Genomic DNA, 20552 nt, shown 5'->3' on the forward strand with positions numbered 1-20552 from the left:
GTCTGAGGGCAGAGCAGGGCTGTGCCAGGGGGAGGGGCTGCTTGGGCGCAGGATTCTCCACCTCTCCAGAGCCACCAGGCCGGGTGTTAAGGCCTCTCACTGTGATTTGCTGCCAGCAGGGGCACCCTGCCAGGCCCTGCTCCATCCCTGCTGCACCAGGATCCCCCCCTTACAGACACAGGGGCTTTGCTCAGGGGGTTCTAGCTCTTTCTGTCCCCTCCCCAGCCAGGTGCCGGCCTCCAGCCCCCCTAGTGGGACCAGAGTTTGGACACTGGCCCAAGTCTGGCCCAAACGGCCATGGGCAGGAGGGACCGGGGATAGGAAGGACGAAGGTTCTGGTGCAGGGAGCAGGACCCACCACTCCCGTGGGAGGAGCTCCAGGGCCGGGCCCATCACTCCCGTGGCTGAAGAGTTCATTAGTCAGCCCCAGGTAATTGTGCAGGGCCAGGAAGGTGACCCGCTGCAGACGCACCATGATGATCTGAAAGGGAAGGGGAGAGTCTGAGCGTGGGGCACAATGCGGGGGAGGGGAGGGCATCAGCACATGGGACGGGGGCCGAGGCCGCACTCACCTGCACCACCCGCACCAGGCTCTCGGGGTACTTCTCGAAGACGGCAGAGAAGGCCTCGACCGGCAGATGCAGCATTGTGGAGTCCTCGCCCACCCATGCAGACACTGTCCGGTATGGCCGCTGGTGCCCCTGTGTGAGAACCCGAGTGCCCATGGGTCCCTGCACCAAGGCTGGGGTGCCCCCGCCTCCTCCTTTGGGTAGAGCAGCCTACCTGTGGGGGGCACTGCCAAGGACAGCCAGGGATCCGGGGGGTACCCCACGGCTTCAGGCCAAAAGGTCCAGAGAGCAGCCTACAGCCACGTTCACCCGAGCCCAGCAGCCAGCCAAGGCCGAGATCCAGGCCCTGTGGAGGAAAGGTTCATCTAGGGTTACCATAATCCAGCAATCAAAAAAGAGGACGGGAGGAGCCCCGCCCCTGTCCTGCCCTAGCCCCGCTCCATCCTGCCCTAGCCCCGCCCCTGCCCCTCCCACTCCCCCCCTCAGAACCCCCAACCCTCCCCCCGCTCCTTGTCCCCTGACTGCCCCCTCCTGGGACCCCTTCCCCTAACTGCCCCCCAGGACTCCACCCCCTACCTAAGCCTCCCTGCCTCTTGTCCCCTGACTGCCCCCTCCTGAGACCCTCCCCCCATCCTAACTGGCCCCCTAGGACTCTACCCCCTACCTGTACCCTGATTGCCCCAACCCTTATCCACACCCCCACCCCCAGACAGACCCCTGGGACTCCCACGCCCCATCCAACCACTCCCCACCCCCTGACAGCCCCCCCCCCAGAACTCCCGACCCATCTAAACCCCTCTGCTCCCTGTCCCCTGACAGCTCCGATCCCTCTCCTCACTCCTGCCCCCTGACAGCTCCCCCCCAGAACTCCCAACCCCCCCCTTGTCCCCTGACTGCCCCCTCCTGGGACCCCTGCTCCTAACTGCCCTCCAGAACCCCACTCCCTACCTAAGCCTCCCTGTTCCTTATCCCCTAACTGCCCCTTCCTAAGACCCCCCCCAACTGCCCCCCAGGACCCTACCCCCTACCTGTACCCTGACTGCCCAAAACCTTATCCACACCCCCAGAAAGCCCCCCGATCTCCCGACCCCCCCGTCTCTTGACTGCCCCCCTCCAAAACCTCCCTGCCCCTTCTCCGACCCCCTGGCCCCCTTGTTGTTGGCCTTTCTTCACCTAATGTCTGGTGAACTTGCTCAGGAACTGCCTGAGCTGTTCATCCCGGCAGGCTGGCTGGCAGGGGAGGAGCTCCAAACTGCTGGAGCCGATCTGCGATGCAGGGAGGGAGGGAGGGAGGAGGAGGAGCCCTCTCTGGCTGAGTGTCGGAGCCCCAAGGAAGTGACACCGGCCGGCCGGCAGCACCGTTAGCCGCGCGTGCTCTGCATGGGGGGGAAGTCCGGACATTTACAAATTCCCCCCGGACGCTATTTTTAGCTTAAAAAGCCGGACATGTCCGGGGGAATCCGGACGAATGGTAACCCTAGTTCATCTCCTCTAGACTTCGTGTGGGGCAAGGTGGCAAGCATGGGGCAGGGTGATGGTGGCAGGTCACCACCTGGGACCCAGGCTGCAAACCCATCACGGGATGCAGGGTCAGGTGGGCTTAGCACACACATCCCACAGGGCCTTTCTGGTGTGGGAATCTGTGACCGGCTTCAAAGTCCCTTCTGCAACTTCCCTCCACTCCTGCTGGGGAGGGCTGTGCGAGCCATGCAGGGGTCGGGGCTCATCCTGAGGGGGGAGCTGGGCTGGGCTGGGCTGGGCTGCAGCGGCTCATGCTGGGTGGGGTGGGGGGGGAATTGCCCACTGAGGGGGCTGTGCAGAGGCAGGGGGCTGTGTTTGTCGTGCAGGGATGGAGGCTCGTGGGGGGCGGGGAGGGCATCTGTGCATTGGGATGGGGCTGTGTGTGCTGTGCCAGGGCGGGGATCATTCCACCAGGGAGTTGGCTCATTCTAGGGGCCCCTGTTCTGCCCTTGCAGCTGGAGCAGATGCTGGAGAACACAGCCGTCATGCTAATTGGCATACGGTGCTTTGGCTGGAGGACATGCCACACCCCCACCAGCGGTTCCGGGGCTGGCATGCCAAGTGGAGGGGCTGCGCCAGGGCACCATCCCGCTTCGGAGCCACGTGCAGTGGGTGAGTGTCCTGGGAGCTTCAGGCTCGCTGCCGTCTCCCCGACATTCCTCCCCGCTTGTCCCCATGAGCCTGGACTCAGAACGCTGCCTGTGCTGGGCCGCGCCACCCACGTAGTGACCCCTCGCCCTCCTCCTGCAGAGCATGAACTCCGTGTTTGAGACGGTCCTGGACCTCACCTACCCCATCACCTCCATGTTCTCCGGCTCGGCCTTCAACACCAGCATCAACAAGGTCTTCCAGGACAAGCAGATTGAGGTAGGTGGGTCCAGGAAGCTGGGCGGGGGTCCTAGTGCAGAACACTCAAAGTAGCCTCTCGCTGGGCAGCCCTGAGCAACGCCCCCTGCTGGCAGCTGTGTTCCCTGGAGCCCAGCCTTGTCCAAGGGGCGTGGTGCCTTGCACAGCCCCCGCAGCGGCATCCTGGGCTGTAACATGTCTCTGATTAGCCCTTTGTGCCCCTGCAGGATCTGTGGCTCCCCTACTTCAACGTGACGACGGACATCACAGCCTCGGCCATGCGGGTCCACAAGGACGGTAAGCGCCTGCACCCCACCCCCGCGGCGTGTCCCAGGCTGCACCAGGTGCATGGCGCCCTGGCTGTTGGGGTCCAAATCCTCAGCATCCGGCTCCTGTGAGGGCCCAGGGCCAGAGGCCTCTCCCTGCCCCCCACCCTGAGCCAGTAGCGCAGCATGTGGGGTGGAGCCTGCTTGGTTGCTGAGAGTAAGGGGCCCCACTGGCCTGTCTCAGCCCCTGCTGGCTCTCTCCTGCTGTGTGTGTGCTCGATGGGGCCACGTGGCCATGCCAGGCCTGGGCTCAGCATAGGGCTGCCTACTCTGACTGAAGCTATTTCGGGAGATTTTTTTCCCAACAAGACCTAATGTCATTTCCTTAAAATAGCCTATCAAAATCTCCTGGATTGTTTCAACAGTCACGGGGAGATTGATGCCGGTTCCAGGAGACTCCAGGCCAAACCTGGAGGGTTGGCAACCCTAGCTGAGCGGTGCTGCCCCTCAGGCGCTGAGCTGATGTCTCTAAGGAGGGGAGCAGGTTATTGCCTGCTCTAGAGAGTGCCCCCATCCCCCAGGGAGCAGTGCTTGTAACCCCTAGCCCACATCAGCTGGCATGGGCCACCCGACTGCCAAGCCATCCACTAACACAGCGAGGGACTGGGCCGGGCATGGCCATCTCGATGTCTTTGCGCTTGCCCCATTTGCCCCCACACCTGGCAGGGCCCCTCAGCGTCCTGCCCTGCAGAGAAGGATAATGTTACAGGAAAGGGCTGAAAGGAGGGCAGGGGCTGTCAGGGCAGGGCCCCAGGGGTCTAATTAGGAGTGATGGGCTGAAATAAAGGAGAGACCCCCCCCCTTGTCTGCCCCCACCCCTGCGAGAGAGCCGGGGCAGAAGCTGCCATTGGTGGCACAGGGAGCACTAGGGCTCTGCTGCCAGGGGTGTGCCAGAGGCAAAGCCAGGCTCTGGGACACCCCCTCCTTCCGCAGCAGTGCTGTCCTGGGGCAGCAACCCCTGCTGCTCTCCCAGGAGCTGGGGCACCTCCTATAGGGAGCACTCAGCCCGAATTGACTGGGGCCAAACACCAGGGCCAGGGGGCTTCCCCCACCCATGGCTCTGCCCTGGGCAGCAGGAGCTGCTGGCTCCCCCTAATCACCAGGACTCAGGCAGCGGAGGCTCCAGGCACCAGCGCTCCAAGCGCATGCCTGGGGCAGCAAGCCGCGGGGCGCCCTGCCGGTCACTGCGAGAGCAGCAGTCAGGCAGCCTTCGGCGGCACGCCTGCGGGAGGTCCCCGGTCCCGCGGATTCGGCGGCACGCCTGCGGGAGGTCCCCGGTCCCGCGGATTCGGCGGCACGCCTGCGGGAGGTCCCCGGTCCCGCGGATTCGGCAGCACGCCTGCGGGAGGTCCCCGGTCCCACAGATTCGGCGGCACGCCTGCGGGAGGTCCCCGGTCCCGCGGATTCGGCGGCACGCCTGCGGGAGGTCCCCGGTCCCACGGATTCGGCGGCACGCCTGCGGGAGGTCCCCGGTCCCGCGGATTCGGCAGCACGCCTGCGGGAGGTCCCCGGTCCCACGGATTCGGCGGCACGCCTGCGGGAGGTCCCCGGTCCCGCGGATTCGGCGGCACGCCTGCGGGAGGTCCCCGGTCCCGCGGATTCGGCGGCACGCCTGCGGGAGGTCCCCGGTCCCGCGGATTCGGCGGCACGCCTGCGGGAGGTCCCCGGTCCCGCGGATTCGGCGGCACGCCTGCGGGAGGTCCCCGGTCCCGCGGATTCGGCGGCACGCCTGCGGGAGGTCCCCGGTCCCACAGATTCGGCGGCATGCCTGCGGGAGGTCCCCGGTCCCGCGGATTCGGCGGCACGCCTGCGGGAGGTCCCCGGTCCCGCGGATTCGGCAGCACGCCTGCGGGAGGTCCCCGGTCCCACAGATTCGGCGGCACGCCTGCGGGAGGTCCCCGGTCCCGCGGATTCGGCGGCACGCCTGCGGGAGGTCCCCGGTCCCACAGATTCGGCGGCACGCCTGCGGGAGGTCCCCGGTCCCGCGGATTCGGCAGCACGCCTGCGGGAGGTCCCCGGTCCCACAGATTCGGCGGCACGCCTGCGGGAGGTCCCCGGTCCCGCGGATTCGGCGGCACGCCTGCGGGAGGTCCCCGGTCCCGCGGATTCGGCGGCACGCCTGCGGGAGGTCCCCGGTCCCGCGGATTCGGCGGCACGCCTGCGGGAGGTCCCCGGTCCCGCGGATTCGGCGGCACGCCTGCGGGAGGTCCCCGGTCCCACAGATTCGGCGGCATGCCTGCGGGAGGTCCCCGGTCCCGCGGATTCGGCGGCACGCCTGCGGGAGGTCCCCGGTCCCGCGGATTCGGCAGCACGCCTGCGGGAGGTCCCCGGTCCCACAGATTCGGCGGCACGCCTGCGGGAGGTCCCCGGTCCCGCGGATTCGGCGGCACGCCTGCGGGAGGTCCCCGGTCCCACAGATTCGGCGGCACGCCTGCGGGAGGTCCCCGGTCCCGCGGATTCGGCAGCACGCCTGCGGGAGGTCCCCGGTCCCACAGATTCGGCGGCACGCCTGCGGGAGGTCCCCGGTCCCGCGGATTCGGCGGCACGCCTGCGGGAGGTCCCCGGTCCCGCGGATTCGGCGGCACGCCTGCGGGAGGTCCCCGGTCCCGCGGATTCGGCGGCAATTCGGCGGCAGGTACGCCGAATCCGCGGGACCTGGGACCTCCCGCAGGCATGCCGCTGAAGGCTGCCTGACTGCCGTCCTTGGGGTGGCAAAAAAGCTAGAGCTGCCCCTGGCCTCAGGGCCCAGAATCCCCAAGCAGCCAGACACCATTCCTGTCTTTCTGGGGGCAGCAAGGGCCGGCCTGGGCCAGCAGAACCCAGGCCCAAGAGCTGCTGACGCTGCTCCTGGTCAGAGCTGGGGCCCCACAGCGAGTCCCTCCCTTCCCCCCCTGCCCATCCCCACACTCTGCTGCCCACTTGGTCACTGTCTGGCTCCTCCCCCATTCCCTGCTTGTAACACTTCTGCTACTCACTAACCCCTGGTAACACCCCCCACCCCTGACTATGTGGGGAGAACACAAGATGGGGCTGTGGGACACACTAACCTTGCTGCCCCCTGCCCCTCACGGCTGGCCTGAGCAGCCCTCCTGTCATCTGACACCCCCATTGGGCCAGCTGGATGGCATGTTAGCAGCGGCAGCAGGGGCTGCTCTGGGTCAGTGGGGGGAGCTGTGGCAGCATTCTGCCCTTACACTTGGGTGGTGGTGGTTGGGAGCTCTGGGTGGAGGCAGGTGGAGGAGAGGGCCTGCTATGGGGGTGGGTGGGGGTGTGGTGAGGCTGGGGCTGAGGCAGACAAGGGGCAATGTTCTGTCCTTGCCCTCAGGTGGTGGTGGTTGGAGGCTCTTGGGGGAGGCAGGTGGAGGGGGGTGCGTGTGGCGGGGCTGGGGCGGACAAGGGGCAGCGTTCTGTCCTTGCACTAGGATGGTGGTGGTTGGAGGCTCTTGGGGGAGGCAGGTGGATGGGGGTGTGTGTGGCAGGGCTGGGGCCGACAAGGGGCAGCGTTCTGTCCTTGCACTAGGATGGTGGTGGTTGGAGGCTCTTGGGGGAGGCAGGTGGATGGGGGTGTGTGTGGCAGGGCTGGGGCCGACAAGGGGCAGCGTTCTGTCCTTGCACTAGGATGGTGGTGGTTGGAGGCTCTTAGGGGAGGCAGGTGGATGGGGGTGCGTGTGGCGGGGCTGGGGCGGACAAGGGGCAGCGTTCTGTCCTTGCACTAGGATGGTGGTGGTTGGAGGCTCTTGGGGGAGGCAGGTGGAGGGGGGTGCATGTGGCGGGGCTGGGGCGGACAAGGGGCAGCGTTCTGTCCTTGCAATAGGATGGTGGTGGTTGGAGGCTCTTGGGGGAGGCAGGCGGGGGGTGCTGCTGGTTCAAACTCAGTCTCTGCCCTTGGTCCTCATCTTGTGCCTTGTCTGTCACAGGCGCCTGATCTCACCTGGGACATTGATCCATCCATGTCTGTCCACGGGGCGCCTGGCAGCTGTAACTGCCTGGCTCTCACTCTGCCTGCTTGTCTGTCCTAACGCCAACTAACCCCCACTCACCCCTAACTCACTGAGCCCGAGGGACAGGGAGATGGGTCAGGGAGGGGCAGGGCTGGCTCTGCTGTGTCTCTGTGTGTGTGAGTGCTCTCTTCCAGGGGAGGTGCCAGGGGAAGGCCTCCTCCCTACCAGGACCCTGCTGTCCTACCTAGGGGTCCTCAGCTGGCATCCAGAGCCAACAGCCGAAGCCCATGGAAGGGGCCTCTGCCTCCTGCAGTGATTGGGGACTCCCTGCACCACCATCTCAGCATGTGCCTCAATCTCTCCTGGACCAGCAGTGCCCAGCCTGTGCTGCAGCCTCCGGCCCTGGACAGTCCTGTCCTGGCGTCTGTGCCCTGGGCTTGCCCCACTCGCCCTTTGTCCCATGTTCTGGCCATGCTGGCTGGGTTTCTCCAAGGTTACAGGAGGGCACTCGGCTGGGCTTCCGGCTCTGAGCCCCGGCAGCCCATTGCCGGGGGAGCTCGGCCCAACCCCACTGCCTTTGGCCCTGCCATTGCAGTAGGGCACTCCTATCACCGATCCGGTCTGGTGCACCCTGCCAGCTCCCCACCAGGCTGCTGTGAGGGCACCTAGCTGCTGGATCCCCAGGGTCTGAGCCCTCAGCTTGGGCTCCTTTAGGCATACCCTTGGGGTGCACCCATCTATCTAGCCCCTTCTCCTGAGCGTACTGTGACTACATAGCTCCTCACCAGCCCCGAGCTCAATGCTGACCCCTCAGATTCCCCAGTAACTTAAATGCCTTCTCCCAAGCCCCTCTGAAAAGGTGAGCTGCTGCGTCCCCTCTTCCAGGGCCCTGGGCTAGGTGTACCATAGAGCATAGGCCCTCTGCACAGCTGTGTGACACGAGTGCACTTTACCTAAGAAGGAGAAACACCCTGAGGGTACAGATCCTATAGAAAACACCACCCTCCTGAGCACAGGGCCACTCACTTGCTCCCCCGTCCCAGGCAGTCCTTGGGGGTTCCTTCTCCGAATCTGGCTCCCTCAGCAGCTCCTGATTTTTCACATTTGCTCTCTGGTCACCCTGCTGGGCCTGACTCCTCGCGCCATCGGCCTGGGCTGGGGCAGGCAGGATGCTGGCTGGGCTGGGGAGGCTGGTGACATGGGGGGACAGCAGGCCCAAGCTGCAGTTGGACAGGCCTGACAATGGGCAGCCGTCAGGGCAAAGGGGTGAGATGAGGGCGCAGGGGGCAGCAGCCCAGTCAGAGGGAGCATGCGCTGGGTGGGATGGGCGGTGGAGGATGCCCTAGCCTGGGATGGACCCGGAGGGAGTACGAGGGGTGATCAGCACTGAGACAGGCAGGATGTTGTAGGTTTTAAAGGGAGGCCAGAATGGGGCTCCTCCTGGAGACCAGAGAGCCATGGGGGCGGGGGGGAGAAATTGACCCCGACTCTGCCCCCTCTTTCAGCCCAGCCTTTCTGGTTCAGCAAGGTGCCAAGAACCAAAAGCAAGGTGCCATGTGTGACCCAGGCTCTCATTCTCCCTGAGCCTGGCAGCTGCTGCTCATGTAAATCACAGGAGGAGCGGGAAGGGCAGAGCGCCAACCCAGGGCCTGGCCCAGCTTTGCCGGAGGGGAGGAGAAATATTGACCCAGACCCAGCCAAGAAGTACCTGCCGTCAAAACCTCTCTGTATGTCCTGGGCCCCCACCATTTGGCATCGAGAGTTTCCTGGGTCATACCAGAAGGGGCCCCATGTGTTAGGTGCTGAATGAATCAATGCACATAGAGATGGGCCCTGGCCCGAGGGCACTGGGACACTTCAGGGTTAAGCGAGGTGTCTGGAGTGACTTCCGACAACCTGCTCACAGCAGGAGGGAGCCTTGTCTGTGCCAGCAGGGAAACTCTCCCCAGTGAGTGGCTGCTGGCACCACAAACCTCCTCTGCTCCAAGTCACAAAGTGAGAAATCACTGTAATATTTTAGGATTCCTATGCATGCCTCAGTTTCCCTCAGTACTTTGCATTGCTCCCCAGTGGATGCAGAAGGGTTAAATCTGCTCTTGGGGCTGAGCAGAAGCCATGGGGTGATGGGTCATGTAGCTGTCTGGGGGGAATGAACGCAGTGTTAAAGGACTGGCTGAAACTGACCCGTATCAATGAAGGATTCAGAAAGCCAGTGGGACCTCAATGGCCAAGACGGTTATACCCAGCAACCAAGAGAAAGGACCTTCCTCCCACTCTGCCACCTCTCCGCAGGAAGCCGAGCCCAGCCCAGCTCGAGGACAGTGGCCTGAGAGGTGTCAGGGTACAGGACAGAGTTGGCTTTTGGAGGGACTCAGCACCTCTCAGCTGGGCCAGACAGAGACAGAGCTGGAGCCAGAAGGGGGTTCCAGGGCAGCTTGGCTGGGTGGTGCACTGGATGGACGGTGTCTTAGCCTTTGCTTCTCTGGGCTAACCTGGGGACTTCCCGGGCTGGGATGCAGATGACTAATAAACCCGACTCCGTGTGAAAACATGGTCTGGTGTCACTGCACGTCCTTGCCAGGGTGCACTGGGCCCTGAGGAGTGGGCAAGTCTCTGGCCAGGCGTCTGTCTCAGCTGAACGCGCCGGGTGGAGCTCTCAGGGTGAAGCAGGAGGGCTGGAGCCCAGGGGCTCAGTCTTGGAGGAGTTGAGGCAGTGTGGTGTGCTCTTAAGGAAGAGCGGGACCCCTCGGGGGTCTGGCTCCCTGAAGGGCTCCTCCAGGGACGGTTTAAAAGCTGGGACGTAGCAGCCATGACACTCCACGAGCCCTGCTCTTTCCCAGGACAGGCGAGCAATTTACACCCCCACTTTGTTGCACTCATGTGCCCAGTCCCTTGTCTTCTGGACACCCGCTATGCACCGCAATCCGCTGCCGGCAGGGAAGCGGGGCGCTCCAGTTCACTGGTTCCACCTCAGTGCACCACTCCTTAGCACAGGGGGCTTAGAGGTGGCCAAAGGAAAATCTAACACATTAATTTACCAGAACTCGTGTTATAATTCAAATAAAAGCCCAGGCCAGGTCAAAAGTTACAGATCAAATAACCCGGGGTGGGCAAACTATGGCCCGCGGGCCAGATCTGGCCCACCAGGTCGGGGGCTGCTCCATGCGGCTCCCGAAAGCAGCAGCTCCAGCTGGGGAGCAGGGTTGGGTGCCGCTCCATGCAGCTCCCAGAAGCAGCGGCATGGCCCTCTCCAGCTCCTACGCATAGGGACAGCCAGGGAGCTCCGCTCTGCATGCTGCCCCACCCCAAGCTCCGCCCCCGCAGCTCCCATTGGCCAGGATCCGCAGCAGGATCTGCAGGTGATGCCTGCAGACAGGGCAGTGTGCTCCGTGTAGGAGCCAGAGAAGGGACATGTAGCTGCTTTTGGGAATCGCTTCAGGTAAACGCTGTCCGGAGCCTGCACCCTTGAGCCTCCCCCCATGCCCCAACCCAGAGCCCCCTCCTGCACCCTGAACTCCTCATGTCTAGCCCCACCCCGAAGCCCGCACCCCCTCCCACACTCCAACCCCAATTTTGTGAGCATTCATGGTCCACCATACAATTTCTATTCCCAGATGTGGCCCTCGGGCCAAAAAGGATGCCCACCCCTGAAATAACCCCATCAAACGCGGTCTAGAGCCTGGCTTATTAACCAGTTCCTTTCCGGTGTGATAAGGTATCTCTCTCCCAGTGGTCAGTCTGTCCAGCGCTTGTCCAGGCCAGGGAGCTGGGCTCCACATTTCCTGGGAGGCTCCTGCTGGCAGAGCGTTGCCTCCCTGATGGATCGCACTTGTGCCCTCTTTCCTTCTCTTACAGTCTCAGACCCTTTTCCTGTGTCAATGCTCACCTCTGGGTCGTCCCTGGACTGTAAACTCTGGGCTGGGCTGGGTCCTAGATGCCAATGGTTCTCGGTGTTGATGGAGGCAGCTGGGTGACCCACGGTTCACCTCTCACGGGTTTGGAACCCAATATCCTCCACGTTCCAGAACTCTACCAGCAATTCCTGTGCCAGGCCCCTCCAATAACCACGACAACCAGCGAGATTTGAGCTGTTGGTTCAGACCACACACCACCCCGTTGGTGAACTAGTGAGCAGATGGTTGGACGCAGATGGCATGTCTGTGACACAGGCTCCCAGAGTAGGAGCCAGACAGTGGGACTGGGTTGGGGGTGGACAGACATGAGGGAGGATGGGTGGACATGGACAGCAGAGTTGGAGCCCAGGCAGATTTCCCCAGGTCCTCTGGCTCAGTCACTGTCCTAGATTGAGCTGGTCGGGCTGATCCTGGCTAACCCAGGGCCTGTGCCGCTCCATGGTGAGGTCAGCCTGGCCTCCCAAGTGACATCCTTCTCCCCCCGGCACCGGCGTGAGCAGCAAGGGACAGCCTGCAGAGACAGATGTACAGACATGGCCAGGGGGCACCCTGCACTCAGAGCCTGCTATGCGCTGCTCGTCTGGAGCCCGCTGCGTGCCACGGAGCCGGGAGCCTGGTCCTGTGCAGAGTCCCACACACCGGTTAGTGTCTCTGGAGCCCGATGCTCCTGTCTGGCCTGGTACTGCAGCTCCTAGAACTTCCTCTGGGGGGCAGCATCACCCCACACCAGCTGTGATAGTGGGCACAAGGGAATGGGAGCAGAGGCAGCTCGGCATTGCTGTGCGGGGAAGGGAGTTTGATGAGTCCTGACAACTGCTGAAGTGGCAGGGGCATACACAGCCTGGTGGGAGGAGCTGCCCTGCTCCATTGCCCTTTCTCCCCAGCTCCCCAACCCCCATGTTACTCTGTCCCAGCAGGCCCTTTGGTTCCAGTCCCGTTGTGTAGGATAGAGTCCTGTGGTGGAGAGGTCACGTGGCCAGCTAGGGAACACTGCGGGAAGGAGGGGACAGCCACAGCCAGAGGGGCTGGAGTGCTGCCTGAGTGGGAGGTAAGGACGCTCCTCCAGAGGCCTCTGTGCCCATGGGAAGCCCGGCTCCTGCACAGTCTAGGCACTCCGGATGGCAGCGGCCTCTTGTGCACCTCCACGCTTCCCCAGTGCCATGACACGCAGCCATCTCTGGGGGGGAGCCCGGCGCCTCTAACTAACTTGGAACCGCTGCCCAGCTAATCATGAGGTTTTAAATATGATCAGATTTGGGTCTGTTTATTGGCTGACTGCTCTTTGAGTCCTTAGGGGGCCACATTTGCCAGCTTTTCTCTGCAGCTGGCCAGGTAGGGCCCGAAACTCACTTTGTTTTTTCATTGGAAGCAGAATCACATGATGCCAGGAGCTGGGGATTTGAGAAATGTGAGTCATGATCAAGTTGTGCGGGTTGGAAACACTGAGCCTAAGAGGCAGGATTGTGATGGGGGAGAGAAGCACCAGGGGAGAGTGCACCACGAGAACGTGTGTGTGCGCGTGCTTCTGACCAAAGATCTACTGAGCTGAAGGCAGTTTGGCATGGACCAGCGCCAAGTGATCCCTAGTTGGGGGAATAACCCAATGTCTCCATGCACCCGGCTGGGAGCAGCACAGACTCCCCTGGGAACAGCTCAATGAACCCCGCACCTTCACACAGCCAATACAGCACTGGGCTGTGGGGGGCTGGGCTGGGGGCTGACGTGAAGTATGTGGCTGGTGTGCATCTCTACAACAGGGGGCACCTGTGCCTGGGCACCATGTGCTGGGCTGAGTGGCTGTCCCCAAGGGACTCAGCAGGCCACAACAGGCAGAGATGGCAGGGAGAAAGGATAGGGGCTTGGAGAAAATCCCCCGTAAAAAGAGATTAAAAAGGTTGGGACTGTGCAGAGAGGGGAAAAATGCCAGCCTAGGGAAAGAACTGGGTAAAGAACACAGACATAAGTGAAATGTTTTCAAGTCAGTAGGGCATGAGGAGATCCACCCTAGGGGACTTACAGAAGTGGCTGGAGCAATCTTGGAATGGTTAGAGATTATCTTTGAGAACTCCTGGAGGATGAGTGGAGGTCCCAGAGGACTGCAGAAGGGCAAACAAAGCTCACATCTTTAAAAAGGGGAAATGCAGAGGACCCGGGGATTATCGACGAGCCAGCCTGGAAAGATACCGGAACAACTTATTAAACACTCGGTTTCTAAGCACCTAGAGTTTTCTCACCACAGTTCTTCTTCCAACGTGGCTGCCCAGTCCTTAGTCCTCGGTGGAAATTCGGAGGCGGGGGGTCCTTCCGCTCTGGGTCTTTGGCAGAAATTTGGTGGCGGGTCCTTCACTCGCTCCGGGACCCGCCGCCAAAGTGCCCTGAAGACGCGGAGCGGAAGGACCCCCGCCGCCGAAGACCCCAGGCCCCCTGAATGCTCAGAGGAGGAGCGCTGCTGCCTAAGGCGGCAAAACCCCTGGTGCTGCTCCTGGGAACCACTATTTCATTAGGAGGGTGGTGAAGCACTGGAATGGGTTACCTAGGGAGGTGGTGGAATCTCCTTCCTTAGAGGTTTTTAAGGCCCGGCTTGACAAAGCCCTGGCTGGGATGATTTATTTGGGGCTGGTCCTGCTTTGAGCAGGACTAGATGACCTCCTGAGGTCTCTACCAACCCTAATCTTCTATGATTCTTTGAATGAGAGAGGCTGCAGGGTGAGAGGGGATGATGGGTGGTGACACCGCCAGAGGAGGGTGGAGCACCTGGAAGGAGCTAATCCCCAGAGCAGCCAGGAGGAGGGGCCCCTAGCAGTGAGTAGAGCCCATGACATCTTGGGTTTTTTGTCTCCTCAGGTGAAAGATTCCATAGTGGCTCTCTCTGCTTATAGCCTCAAAGCTTATCTTTGTGTTCCAAGCCAGGACGTTCTCCCAGTTCAGTTACTTTCTAGTCTCCTCCCCGCACAGTGATAGTTACGTGGCTCTCTCCCCGCCTCACTAGTTTGATGGCTTTGTTTACCTTCTATGGAAATGTACTTCCATTGTCTCTGCTCACTCACTTTACACTGGAGACACATTTAAGCAGGTGGAACCACACTCTTTTCCTAGGGCAGGTGCCTTAAGCCCTGCTCCCCACACACATTTTCGGAACATATTTATAATTCGCTATATGTTAACCATGCACCCATCATGCAAGAATATTGATGATCAGTGAGTTGCTAATTTTCCAATGACATCTTACAAGACACCTGTTAAATAAATATGACAACTGTGTGTGGGGTGCACTGAGCTGGTCAGGCCTGCTGGAAAGCACTGCTACACAGCCTCCTGCCCTCTGGTGCTGGGGTGCCTGTAGGACCACACACAGTCCCACCTGACATCCTCATACGCAAACTAGGGAAATGTGGCCTAGATGAAATTACAGTCAGGTGGGTGCAAAACTGGTGGGAAGACTGTACTCAAATAGTAATCAATGCTCTGCTGTCCAACTGGGGGAACTGTGGAGCCCCACAGGGGCCAGTCCTGGGTCAAGTACTAGTCAATATTTTCATTAGTGACTTGAATAATGGAGTGGAGAGTATGCTTATAAAATCTACAGGTGACCCCAAGGACAGGACTCAAATTCAAAATGACCTTGACAAATTGGAGAATTGGTCTGAATTCAGCAGGATGAAATTCAATGAAGACAAGTGCAAAGTACTATACATAGGAAGGACAAATCCAACTACACAGTGGGGAATAACAGGCCAGGTGGTAGCACTGCTGAGAAGGATCTGGGGGGTATAATGGACCACAAAGTGAATATGAGCCAACTGTGTGATGCAGTTGCAAAAAAGGCGACTATCATTCTGGGCTGTATTAACAGGGGTGTCGTATGTAAGACACAAGAGGTAAGTAACTGTCCTGCTTTACTCGGCACTGGGGAGGCCTCAGCTGGAGTACTGCATCCAGGTTTGGGTGCCACATTTTAAGAAAGACGTGGACAAACGGGGTGGGTGGGGGAGAGCATTCAGAGGAGAGCAATACAAATGAGAAAAGGTTGAAAAAACCTGACCTCTGAGGAAAGGTTTAAAAAACTGGGCATGTTTAGTCTGGAGAAAAGCAGACTGAAATGGGGCCTGACAACAGTCTTTAGCTGCGTGAAGGGCTGTTCTAAAGAGGATGGGGATCAGTTGTTCCCCAGACCACACCCACTGGAGGTAGGACAAGAAGTAATGGGCCTATTCTGCAGCAAGAGAGCCTGAGGTTAGGAAAAACTTCCTAACTCTAAGGCTAGTTCAGCTCTGGACCAGGTTACCAAAGAAGCTGTGGAATCCCCATCACAGGACGTTTTCAGGAACAGGTTAGACGAACATGGTCAGGGATGAGTTGGGTTTACTTGGTCCTACCTCAGTGCAGGGGGCTGGACTAGGTGGCCTCTCAAGATCCCTTCCAGCCCCACATTTCTATGATTCCATGTAGTGAGTCAGAGTGGGCATAATTCAGGTCTCCAGAGTAATGAAGGGGCCAGAGGGCGATTGGGTACCCCGGTCTCATGGCACAAGAGGGATGGGTGGGACCGTGTGTGTACCTGGCTTGGCTGCACTGGGGAGGGTCTGCCCATGCCACTTCTGGCTCTAGCTCCCCCCTGCCTCCCTCCTTCACGGCCCCTGGTCTCCAGGACGAGCCCTATTCTGGCCTCCCTTTAAAACCCACAACATCGTGTCTCTCTCAGTGCTGGTCCCTTCTCATCACCCCTCTGCATCCATCCCAGGCCATGGCATCCTCCACACTCATCCCACCCAGTGCACACTCCCTCCGTCTGGGCCGCTGCCCCCCACGCCCTCACCTGCTGCTGCCCCTCTTCAGGCCTGGATAGCTGCAGCTTGGGCCTGCTCTGTCGCCTCATGCCACCGGGGGGAGCTGCAGCACCAGCCTCCCCAGCCCAGCCAGCATCCCTGCTTCCCCCAGCCCAGTCAGCATCCCTGCCTCCCCCAGCCCAGCCCAGCCAGCATCCCTGCCTCTCCCAGCCCAGCCCAGCCAGCATCCCTGCCTCCCCCAGCCCAGCCCAGCCAGCATCCCTGCCTCCCCCAGCCCAGCCAGCCAGACCCTGCCTCCCCCAGCCCAGCCAGCCAGACCCTGCCTCCCCCAGCCCAGCCAGCCAGCATCCCTGCCTCCCCCAGCCCAGCCAGCCAGCATCCCTGCCTCCCCCAACCCAGCCAGCCAGACCCTGCCTCCCCCAGCCCAGCCAGCCAGACCCTGCCTCCCCCAGCCCAGCCCAGCCCAGCCAGCATCCCTGCCTCCCCCAGCCCAGCCAGCATCCCTGCCTCCCCCAGCCCAGGCTGATGGTGCAGGGAGTCACGCCCAGCAGGGCTGCCCTGCCTGTGTGTGTGTGTGTGTGTGTGTGAGCGGGGCAGTCAGCCTGGGTGCCTTCCAGACCTGCCCCTGCCCAGCCACACGCACGAGGGGAGCGGCTCGTGCCAGCGCGGCACCGGGCCCTGCCTGGGCAAAGGGGCTGGAGGGGGCAGCCCGGAGGGGTGGGGGGAGCAGCTGGGCTCCCGTCTGCCCCAAACGGGTGACAGACTCTCCGGGGGGGGGGACGACGACCCTGCTTAATCCTTTGCCCCCCCCCCCCAGGCCATCCCCGTCCCGCCCCGCCCCCGCGATCTCCCAGCAGGGCTCAGGCCCATTGTCCCCATTCTGCAGCGGGGGAAACTGAGGCAGGGCCCCCGCGGGAGCAGACTGGGGCTGCGAGCCATGGGGCGGGTTCCTGCCATGGGGGCACCGGCCTGGCCGGGGGGAGGGCTTAGACTGACCCCCCCCAGCTGGGGGAGGGGCTAATGAAACAGCCCAGTGCCCCGCCCCGAGCCCCCTGGTACCTGCCCGGGCTCCCCGCCCCGCTGCTGCGTGTCGCTCTGCGCCCGGCCTCGCGCACCGTCCACGCGCGGGGGAGCTCGGGATTTCTGTCCTCCCCCCGCCCCGCCCCGCTGAGATGGTCTCGCCCGGCCCGGGTCTGTTCCCGTCTCCCGGCCGGGCGGAAACCACTTCCAGTCCCGGCAGCGAGCGGCCCATGGTGGGGGGCGGGAGCCGCTGGCAGCGGATCGCCACCGGCCGTTTGGGTGAGGGGGCGGCCCGGACGCCTGGGTTCTTTGGAGCACGCATTAGAGCAGGGCGCTGGCAGCCCGGTTTCCTGGGTCCCGTTCCCAGCTCTGCCCCCCCCCAGTGATCATCCCCAGACTCTTCTCCAGCTTGAGCTCCCCTCCCCCCCCGGTACCCAGACGTACCCACCCCCAGCGGCCTGGGGTGTTCGGGCCTTGCTCCCTGGAGCCGGCAGCCCCTGAGCTTCCTCTCCCCGCGCAGGTCTGTGGTGCAAGAGCCTCCTTCAGGATTACGCCGACGCCTGCCGGGATGTGGCCCTTGGCTTCAAGGAGCGGCCTGGGAAAGCCGGATTCTACCTCTCGCTGCTGGCCGGAGCCACCGTCTGCAGCCTCCACGTCCCCTGCGACGCCTCGTTCGAGTCCTCCCTCCTCGAAGCCTCGGGCATCCTCCTCCTGCTATCCCCCTGGATCCGGAACGGCAGCTCCGAGGGGCACGTCCAGTGCCTGATGAAGCTCCGGAACCAGGGGCGGCTGCGCTACCAGAGCCTGGTCTTCTTCTCCCTCGTCTACCAGGCCCCCTTTGATGCGGAAGTGGCTCTGTACCAGGCTCACTGCAAACACCTGAAGCCGCGCTGGACGGACTTTCCCGCCTGGATCCTGGAGTTGGGGTTCTTGGGCCGCTGGTGGGTTTTAAGTTCGAAAATGAAGGATTCCGACATCAACGAAGAGGAATTCAAATATCTCCCTGAGCATCTCAGGACCATCTCCTCCCGGAACCTCCACTCCACAACGAAAAACTCTTTGATGAGAAATACAAACCCGTCATTCTGACAGAGGAGCAGATTGAGCGGGCAGAAAAGGAGGAGCGGCAGCCACTTCAGGGAGCCTTAAAGCAATGATCTGAACAAAGAGACTTCCGGTTTCAGTGGGCTCCCGGGGCTGATCGGTCTGGGAGCTGGCGCTGGGTGTGGGGGAGATGAAATACAAAAAAAATCCGGTAATGAAATAGAATTGTGCTCATGGCCCAACTGTGCTGAGCTCAATAAATCAGTTCTGTGAGTTTTCCAGTCACTGATGAGCTGTTCCTGGGATCCGTTAGCCACTGGCTCCCCTTATCTCGCGGTCGCCATGCTGGCCCGATGTTGGGCGTTCCAGTCTAAGGCTGGTCCGTATAAAGAAGCTGTATCCAAAAGGAAACCACCTCCTTGTTCGGGTGGGGGAACAGCAGTGCACTAGTGGACGTGGCAATGGTGATGCAGTAGGGGGCGCTCTCCCCTCGGAGGCCGTGCTGATCACAGTGCCCCAGTGTGGTGCAAGGGGGGGATGTGCTGCAGGGTGGGTGCCCGTCCGCCCTCCTGAGTCAGTTCTGGCCCCAGGTGTCCGTCACGATGCTAGGAGGTGCTGTTCTGCTGGACGTGCTGTTTCTCGAAGGAGACGTAAATCCAAGGATCCTTGGCACGTCTGCCAGTTTCTCCCCCAAAGGTTGCCCAGGGTGGACACAGGTGTAAGAGGGTTTCTCAATCACGGGCCTGGCTCTAAAGAACAGCCAGACTGGGTCAGACCAAAGGTCCATCTAGCCCCGTGTCCTGTCTGCCGACAGTGACCGGTGCCAGGTGCCCCAGAGGGAATGAACAGAACAGGGCAATTAGTGAGTGATCCAGCCCCTGTCATCCAGTCCCAGCTTCTGACAGTCAGCGTCTTAGGGACACTCAGAGCATGGGGTCCCTGCCCATCTTGGCTAATAGCCATCGATGGACCTACCCTCTATGAACTTATCTAGTTCTTTTTTAAACCCAAGTATTCTTTTGGCCTTCACAACATCCCCTGACAATGAGTTCCACAGGCTGACTGTGCGCTGTGTGAAGAAATACTTCCTTTTGTTTGTTTTAAACCTGCTGCCTGTTCATTTCATTGGTGACCCCTGGTTCTTGTTGTGACGAACTGGGACTGTTCTGGCTGGGGTGTGTGAATGCTGACAGGGGAGTGTGACTAGGATGGTCTGCATCGGGGGATGGGAGCCGGCCCAAGGGAACATACCTGAGCTTGTAACATGAGAACCCAGGAGGGGGTTGGAGGTCAGATGACTCCGGGGCCCGGGAAACTGAACAAAGGCTGTGGGAGGGGTCGCTGAGGGGAGAGTGCTGGAAGCAGGCTGGAAGGAGGCTGGAGAGATGGCTGGGAGGCAGAGATGGCTCTGACCCCCCAAAGGGGGGGGCTGGGATGCCCTGGGACCCCAAGCTGGACCTAACTGAGGGGGGCCCTGTTGTCTGTGCCTGCAAGACCTGTCTTGGACTGTGTTCCTGTCATCCAAATAAACCTTCTGCTTTACTGGCTGGCTGAGAGTCATGGTGAATCGCAGGAAGCCGGGGGTGCAGGGCCCTGAGTTCCCCAATACTCCGTGACAACTGGTGGCAGCGGTGGGATCTACTGCACCCCGTGGACGGCGCTTCCTGCAGTAAGTGACTGGGGAGCAGTAAAACGAAGGGGGATTGACGGGGACCAGGCCTGCTGAAGAGTGGGAGAGAGACGGTTATTACCCCTGGGAGTGTGTGACCAGCGAGAAGGACTTTTGCAGTAACAGGGCCCCCGGGGGGATCGCAGCGAGTGGTCCCAGGGGCGGAGGAGTCTGCAGCTCGACCCTGGCAGAGAGGTGGTGACCTCGAGAAGGGCTGGCACACTAGGGGGCCCCCTGCGAACGGTGGGGAGCTGTGAGCACACAGGCCGGTGAGTGGCCAGCAGGAAGATGTATGCCAAGCGGCTTAAGAGCGACCTGGTGGAGCTGTGCAAGCAGAGGCGGCTGCGCATTGGGAGGCTCACCAAAGAACAGCTCATCGCCCAGCTGGAGGCGGAAGATCGCGCGAATGAACTGATCCCTGTGTCTCAGGGAAGCAGCCTGGCAAATGCAGCGCAGGCACCAGTGTCTGTCCCAGCTGGGAGTGGTCAGCCGGCTGCTGAGGGCTTCCCGAGACCCCTCCTTCCTATGCCTAGGGGAAGGGTGGGGAGGAGCCCAGCAAATACCGAAGGCGCCGTGATCCCCCCAGCCAGCAGGGGGTCCCCCCGGCGAAGCTCGCCGGCCAGCAGAGGATCCTCCCGGCGACGTTCGGCATCCGGGGAGCGGAATTGGCTGGAATGGGAGAAAGAGCTAAAACTGAGGGAGCTGGAGGATCGTGAACAACAGAGACAGCATGAAGAGAGACAGCGTCAGCATGAACGGGAGGAGAAAGAGAGACAGCATCAGCGTGAACGGGAGGAGAATGAGAGACAGCGTCAGCATGAAGAGAGACAGAGACAGGAGAATGAGAGACAGCGTCAGCATGAACTGGAACTGGCGAGACTGAGGGGCAGCGAACCCCCGGCTGCGGTGAGTGAG

General features: G+C 61.7%; 1 long non-coding RNA gene and 1 pseudogene across 1 annotated transcript; one reads left to right on the forward strand and one right to left on the reverse strand.

The window, feature by feature from the left end:
• Nucleotides 1–20: 20 nt before the first annotated feature.
• Nucleotides 21–1941, reverse strand: LOC135977026 (uncharacterized). Its single transcript, XR_010594340.1, has 3 exons — nt 1743–1941; nt 573–915; nt 21–481 (listed from the first exon to the last, which is right to left on the reverse strand). It is a non-coding gene; the product is annotated as an uncharacterized LOC135977026 (long non-coding RNA).
• On the forward strand, nt 1900–19108 carry LOC101935455 (mitochondrial import inner membrane translocase subunit Tim29-like; annotated as a pseudogene).
• Nucleotides 19109–20552: the final 1444 nt, after the last annotated feature.

This window comes from Chrysemys picta, chromosome 22 (genome assembly GCF_011386835.1).
Source record: "Chrysemys picta bellii isolate R12L10 chromosome 22, ASM1138683v2, whole genome shotgun sequence".
NCBI classification, from domain to species: Eukaryota; Metazoa; Chordata; order Testudines; family Emydidae; genus Chrysemys; species Chrysemys picta.